The sequence below is a fragment of the Triticum urartu genome, chromosome 7A (genome assembly GCF_056163025.1).
Source record: "Triticum urartu cultivar PI428250 chromosome 7A, HENAU_Tu73, whole genome shotgun sequence".
NCBI classification, from domain to species: domain Eukaryota; kingdom Viridiplantae; phylum Streptophyta; class Magnoliopsida; order Poales; family Poaceae; genus Triticum; species Triticum urartu.
Window position 1 is genome coordinate 617,810,068 of NC_141879.1, and position 7,813 is coordinate 617,817,880.

Here is a 7,813-nt window from a genome sequence, read left to right on the forward strand (position 1 = left end):
TTATTTACGTACTTCATATTGTTCGTCAGTGTAGCCCCGCTCACAGGTCGTGTGGCGGATGGACTCGCAAAGTAGTATCCACAGAAATCATTCCCTTGTTCCTGCCACAACCACTTTACAAGAAATAGAGGTCAATCAAACTGATAAGCAAGAATGCCAAATGGTATTGATGAAACTAGCACTTGAATGACTAGTAGATGCGCGGAACATGCTACTATAGTACTTACTTTCGGGTGTCTAAATTGCAGCTCCTTCGGCAGTCCCGGAGCTTTTCTGGTGAATTTTCTCCAAACCCTGCCGGACAAAGAAAACAAATACTTGATATATCAGGAAATGAACAAAGTTGCTGATATGGTGGATAATGATCGATTTAACTTACTTCTCGAGTATTTGAGTCATGTCTGCATAGTCCTGGGGATTTTTTCGTCTTGAGTCTAAGACGGTTACTAGTCCCTGCTCAAGCTTAATCTCTAGGAGAATATAGTGGAAACTGCACACGCATGCATAACTCATCAATTACATTACTATAACCTTGACTAATATATAAGGGAGACCGAATACGCACAAGACAGTAATACTCACTTGAAGTTGTAAGGAAAGAGTATTATATCTTTGTTTTCATTTATTACCAACGATCGTAGCAAGTTGGCCTCGGTAGCTGCGACATGAAATTTAACCTGAGTTGCATCTATGAGATATGTGTTAATGAACCCAATATCACCAACTTGTCTTTTCTTCAATTCGGCGATCTTCAATCTGCATAATATAGTGAGGATGATTATAAATACATGCAATGAAAGAGCTGAGATATATAGAGAGACTTAATGACAGAAGTAGTACTACTTACAGACAGTAGCAGGCGACCGTTGTTTTATCGAGGGCCAATTGATTGAAAAACTGATAGAACTCCTCAAATGGAACAGGCAACAGTTCAATTCCAACGAGGTCATGCTCCTTTTTAACTCTCACATACAAAGTACTCCTCCCCCCAGAGTCTCTGCAGATTTTCAAGTACCAATCATGCAATCTTCGCATCATCGTTGATAGAGATCTTTCATCTTTGACGAGAGGCTTCCCATACTCGTATCTTTGTATCTGCACCTCCATGGGTTCATAATGTACATCATCGGGCAGGTAATCTGCAAGATTGCTATAACCGGGCACCATCCTCGGATCATTAGCGACGTTGTGGCTAGGCACCTTGAGCGGGGGGCACGATTGCTTCGCTTGTTCGCCGAGCTGGGCAATTTGTTTCCCAGCTCGTCGTTCTTTCAGCCTTTGATCACTGACAGTAGTTCCCGACCGCTCCGCTTCGGCAAATTCCTTTCCAATAATGCGCTCATAGTTTCCTTTCGGCAGAGACTTGGGTGGTTTTGTCAGGGCAGCCAGAGTGCGCTTCGCTTTCACCAGATCTACCTTCCACTACTAGGAAAAGGGCTATAGATGGAATTGACACTAATGGCGCACCAGACATGTGGTGCGCCATTACTATATACTAATGGCGCACCATGTGTTGGTACGCCATTAGTGTCCAAATACTAATGGCGCACCACATCCGCGGGTGCGCCATTAGTAAATTTTTTTAAAATTTTTTCAAAACTACTAATGGTGCACCGTGGGAGTGGTGTGCCATTACTAGTTGAACTAGTAATCGCGCACCACATCCACGGTGCGCCATTAGTAATTTTTTTTAAAATTTTTTTTTGTCAAAACTACTAATGGCGCACCGTGGGAGTGGTGCGCCATTAGTAGTTGAACTAGTAATGGCGCACCATGCCACGGTGCGCCATTAGTAACTTGGCCACCACTTCCACCGAATGCACCCCCCCCCCCCCCGTGGATCGCCTTTTCAGTTTCAAAAAAAATAAAAGAAAATGATGAAAATGTCAAAAAAATAAAAGAAAATAAGTTTCTCATGTGATATGTGGTCTAGTTGTTGGGAAAATTTGCAAATATGAATTTCGACTTCATTTGCAAAATCTCTCGAGAACTTGTAAAAATGGGCATAACTTTTGCATACTAACTCGGATTAAAAAGTTTTTTATATGAAAAATCATCTACTCGAAAAGTTACATCCGAATTTAATCGGGGGAACCCCGTTAAACATTTTCAAATTCCTCAAAAACCTAACAGAAAAAAAGATACGGGGCTTTTAAGATCTGGAGAGGCAAAAAAATTCAAACTCACTAATGGCGCACCTGCCCATGGTGCGCCATTAGTATCTTCCCGCCTTCAAAATTTAAAATAAGTCAAAAAAATAAAAAAAAAGTTACTAATGGCGCACCTGCCCATGGTGCGCCATTAGTATCTTCCCGCCTTCAAAATTTAAAATAAGTCAAAAAAATACAAAAAAGTTACTAATGGCGCACCTGCCCATGGTGCGCCATTAGTATCTTCCCGCCTTCAAAATTCAAAATAAGTCAAAAAAAAAGTTACTAATGGCGCACCGGCCCATGGTGCGCCATTAGTATCTTCCCGCCTTCAAAATTCAAAATAAGTCAAAAAAATAAAAAATAAAAAGTTAGTAATGGTGCACCTGCCCACGGTGCGCCATTACTATGTCGTATATATGGCTAGGCGCACCTCCTCCACTCCACCTCTCCTCCACTCCATCTCCTCCTCTCCTCTCCTCCTCTCCTCTCCTCCACTCCTTCTCCTCCTCTCCGGCGACCTCCTCCTCCTCTCCGGCGACCTCCTCCTCCTCTCCGGCGACCTCCTCCTCCTCTCCGGCGACCTCCTCCTCTCCGGGAACCTCCTCCTCCCTCCTCTCCTCTCCTCCCCTCCCCTCCCCTCACGGTTTCTCCTCCCTCCTCTCCGGTGAGCTCCTCCTCCCTCCTCTCCTCCCATTCCCTCATGGTTTCTCCTTCCTCCTCTCCGATGCTTCGGTGAACTCCTCTCCGGCGACCTCCTCCTCCTCTCCGGCGATGTAGGCGAGCGCCTCTCCGGTGACCTCCTCCTCCTCCTCTCCGGCGAACTCCTCTCTGGCAAAAGAACACGGCAAAAGAACGTACAAGATCCAAAAACAGGAACAAAATTTGAAATAATATCGTGCCAAAAAACGAGCAAAAAAACTAGCAAAAAATGGGCAAAAAAACATGATCCAGATCCAAATTCAAAATTCAAAAATAGCAATGGTGCACCGTGGGGGTTAGACGGTTGCCACTACTATTTTCCCGCCTTCAAAATTCAAAAATACTAATGGCGCACCGTGGCCTATACTAATGGCGCAGCAGTGGCCTATACTAATGGCGCACCAGTGGTGCGCCATTAGTATACCAGATACTAATGGCGCATCAGTGGTGTGCCATTAGTAAAAATTACTAATGGCGTGCTAGTAATGGCGCACCAGTGATGCGCCATTAGTAGGCAAAACTGGTGCGCCATTAGTAGGCCTTTTCCTAGTAGTGTTCTCCTCCGGAAGTGGATGTCTCTTTGCTTTCAACCCTTGAAACCAGTCATCCACTTCGGTTCATGCGATCTCGGCGTTCTCCTCCGGGGTCCTCTCGTATGGTAACTTCTCTGGAGTCTTCAGAGAAGGACCGAATCTGTATGTCCTCCCGCCTCTGGCTGTACTGCTAGACGCAGGCCGAGAAGACGGAGCGGTTGTCTTCTTTACTTGCTTACGAGGCGGAGGAGAAGGACTACGACGCGCCGGAGCAGTCAAAGCGGCGGCAGGTCTCTTCCGCCCTTGCTGACGAGGCAGAGAAGGAGGAGGCTGGCTGCTCGGGCGCGTCGGCGCAGGCGGAGAAGGAGGCGGAGTGCCGCCACGCGCTGGAGAAGGAGCCGGTCGAGTGCCCTGATCGTCACTCGCTGGAGGAGGAGGCGGTGGAGGAGGCGGAGTGCCCTGACTCGCTGGAGGAGGAGACGGTGGAGGAGGCAGAGTGCCCTGACTTGCTGGAGGAGGAGGAGGAGGCGGAGGCATCCAGTGCGGAAGGTTGATGAGGTCGTTCTGCCATAGGCATGGAGTCTTCAGAGCAGACCCCAGCCTAGTCTCCCCTTCACCGGTAGGGTGGTCAAGCTGGAGGTCCTCAAATCCCTCCGTTATTTCATCCACCATCACCCTAGCATATCCTTCTAGAATCGGCCGGCAGTGAAAAGTTGCGCCGGGTTCAGTAGGATAAACAGAGCCAACAGCCGCCTTGACCTTCAAATTCATCCATTGCGTCATAAGGTGGCAATTTTGAGACTCCGTGATAGCATCCACGGGATAGCTGTCAGGAGCCGTCAAGGCATGCTCCGGCTGAAGCAGCTCAGTGGAAGCCACGCTGCTTCTCCGCTGAGATGGCGGGGTAGCTTCGGGGGAAGCTTCGGCAGTACGTTTCCTATGATTTGCTTCTCGTTCCTCTATCGCTTGTACCCTTGCTTGCAGCGCCTGCATTTGGGTCTGCTGCACTTTTTTCCTCCTCTCATGGGATTTGTAACCGCCTGCGTCCGGAAATCCAACCTTCCATGGAATGGAGCCTGGCGTGCCTCGTGTCCGTCCAGGGTGCTCAAGATTCCCGAGGGCCATTGTGAGCTCGTCCTTCTATCTGTCTGGAAAGAACGTCCCTTGTTGCGCTGCTTCGATATAGTGATGAAGCTTCATGACTGGTATGTCCATATGATCGTTCGTCCAAATGCACTTCCCTGTTACAGGGTCCAAGGTTCCGCCAGCCCCGAAGAACCAAGTCCGGCAACGGTCTGGCCAGTTAATTGTCTCTGGTTCAATCCCTTTATCAACCAGATCATTCTCAGTCTTGGCCCACTTAGGCCGGGCTACGAGGTAGCCACCTGACCCCGTGCGATGGTGATGCTTCTTCTTCGCAGCATTTTGCTTGTTTGTCGCCGACATCTTCTTACTCTTTTCCGATGTCTTGTGGGCCACAAATGCGGCCAGTGATCTCTGATCTTCTCATATCTGCCCTTGAATTCTGGTGTCTCATTATTTTCAACAAACTTATTCAGCTCTTTCTTCCACCTCCTGAATAGTTCTGCCATCCTCTTAAGAGCAAAAGACTTGATTAATTGCTCTTTAACTAGCTTCTCTGGATTATCCTCTGGCGGTAGGGTGAAATTTGACTTCATCTCAGTCCAAAGATCATTTTTCTGCATATCATTGACATAAGACACCTCAGGGTCTTCTGTAGCCGGCTTAAACCATTGCTGGATGCTGATCGGGATCTTGTCCCTAACCAAAACCCCGCACTGAGCAACAAATGCGCTCTTTATCCGGAGGGGTTCAATCGGTTGGCCGTCGGGTGCGATTGCTATGATCTCAAACTTTTCATCCGAGCTCAACTTTTTCTTCGGGCCTCGTCTCTTTACCGAATTTGTGCTCGATCCGGAGGGCTAGAAAAAAGAACAAAGACTTAATTAATATGTGTACATACCAAAACAATGAATACATCAATTAGCTAGTCAGCAGAAGCTTAACTAATATATATACCTGGCCGGACTCGGTTCGGTCACCGGAGACGTCATCACGGTCTCCTTCTTGCACCGGCATTGGGTCACCGGAGCCGTCCTCACGGTCTCCTTCTTGCACCGGCATTAGGTCACCGGAGCCATCATAATCACCTGCTTCCAGACCATTGGTCTCGTTGAGAAACAACGAGCAGATGGCATCACTTCCTCGTGCGATTATGTCCCCCAACAACTCTTCTTGTACTTCGTCTCGGGCGGTGTCCATAGTTTCTACAAATATTGACAACATGGCAATTATTATTCAAACATGACAGATGGATATATTAGTGGCAAAAACATAGAACTAATATTAATTAGTGGCCTCAACGCTGCTTCTCTAGGGTTTGGGTGGCCTCGACGCTGCTTCTCTAGGGTTTGGGGTGGCCTCGACAATGCTTCAAGGATAAAAAAAGAAGAGGAAGAAGAAAAAAAGAGGAGAACTCCTATATTCTTTCTTCTCCTCTTTTTTCTTCTTCTTCCTCTTTTTTTAATCGGGAACGAGGGTCGTCGAGGGTCACCGAGCGATAGAGGAAACCCTAAATAGCAAGTATCGTGGGTGTGAGATACATGTGGCCATCGGTGTCGGACACTACATCCACGTCCCACAAGTGACGTGGGCATCGAAGCCCACGCCACTTGTGGGACGTGGATGTAGTGTCCGACACCGACGATACATGTATCTCACACCGGCGATACTTTCTATTTAGGGTTTCTCCTCTACCGCTCGGCGACCCTCGAGGACCCTCGTTCCCGATAAAAAAAAGAGGAAGAAGAAAAAAAAAGAGGAGAAGAAAGAATAGAGGAGAAGAACTCCTCTATTCTTTCTTCTCTTCTTCTCCTCTTTTTTTTCTTCTTCCTCTTCTTTTTTTATCCTCTTCTTCCTCTCATGTTCGAGGGGTCGGGAGGTTGCCTAGTGTCAAAGGATTCAACAAAACCATGTCTTCATCATTAGGCGAAAGTAACAGGTGCATGATGGTACGAAGCTCTCCAAAGTTATTTTGGAACGGAGTCCCAGATAAGATAATTCGCTTTTTGGTACAAAGTTCAGCAAGAACCTTCCAAATATCGTTATTTGGAAGGCCTTTGCTGAAATTCATACAAAAAGGTAAATTATCCTATCCGGGACACCATTCCAAAATAAGTTTGGAGGACTTCGTCATGCCCTGGTTACCTCCGGCTAATGATGAAGCCATGAATTTCTTCAATACTTTGACACTAGGAAACCTCTCTCGACCCCTCGGCGATCCTCGACCCCTCGAACCCTCAATGACCCTGGAATCCTCGACCCCTAGACGACCCTGGAACCCTCGACCCTCGATCCCTCGACCCTATAGAACCCTCGAAGAAAGGAATAGCTAGAGGAGAAGATCGAAGAAAAAAAGAAGAAAAAAAAGAGGAGAAGAAGAAAGGAATAGTGGAGAAGAAGAGAAAATAGAATATTCTATTTTCTCTTCTTCTCCACTATTCCTTTCTTCTTCTCCTCTTCTTTTCCTTCTTTTTTCTTCTTCTTATTTATTTCTCCTCTTCTTTTCCTCTCCTCTTCTTCTTTCTTTCCTCTTCTTATTTTCTTCTTTCCTATCCTTCTTTTTCTTATAAATTTTAGCATATTCTAAATTTTCTTCTAACTTTCTATATATGAACAAAAAACTTTCTATGAACAAAAAAACTTTCTATATATATATGAAAAAAAGTTCTATGAACAAAAAAATTAAACTAACATACACATATACATACACATATACATTATACATTGTATATGAACATTATACATACACATATACATACACATATACATTATACATACACATATACATTATACATTGTATATGAACATTATACATACACATATACATACACATATACATTATACATACACATATACATTATAGAAAATTTTCTATGAACATATACATACACATAGCCACATACGTACATACACATATACATTATATATATATGAACAAAAAAATTAAACTTAAAAAAATGAAGGACAGGGGCGGCGCGCGGCGGCAGCGGCAGCGAAGGGTAGGGGCGGCGCGCGGCGGGGCGGCGTGCGGCGGCAGCGAAGGGCAGGGGCCGCGCGCGGCGGCCGCACAAGGCAGGGGCGGCGCGCGGCGGCAGCGAAGGGCAGGGGCGGCGACGCGATGGCAGCGCGCGGCGGCTATGGCAGCCAGTACAGGGGGAGGAGCAGGGGAACGGGGCGGCGCTCACCGCGAGGTGGCGTCGGTGACGAGGAAGAAGCTAGGCTCGGGGACGGCGGAGGCCCGCTCGGGGGCGAGGGCAGGGGCGCGCGGGCTCGGCGACGGCGAGGCACGGGCGACGGCAGGGGCGGCGGACAGCGTCGGGGCAACTGGCGAGGGAAATGGTGAAA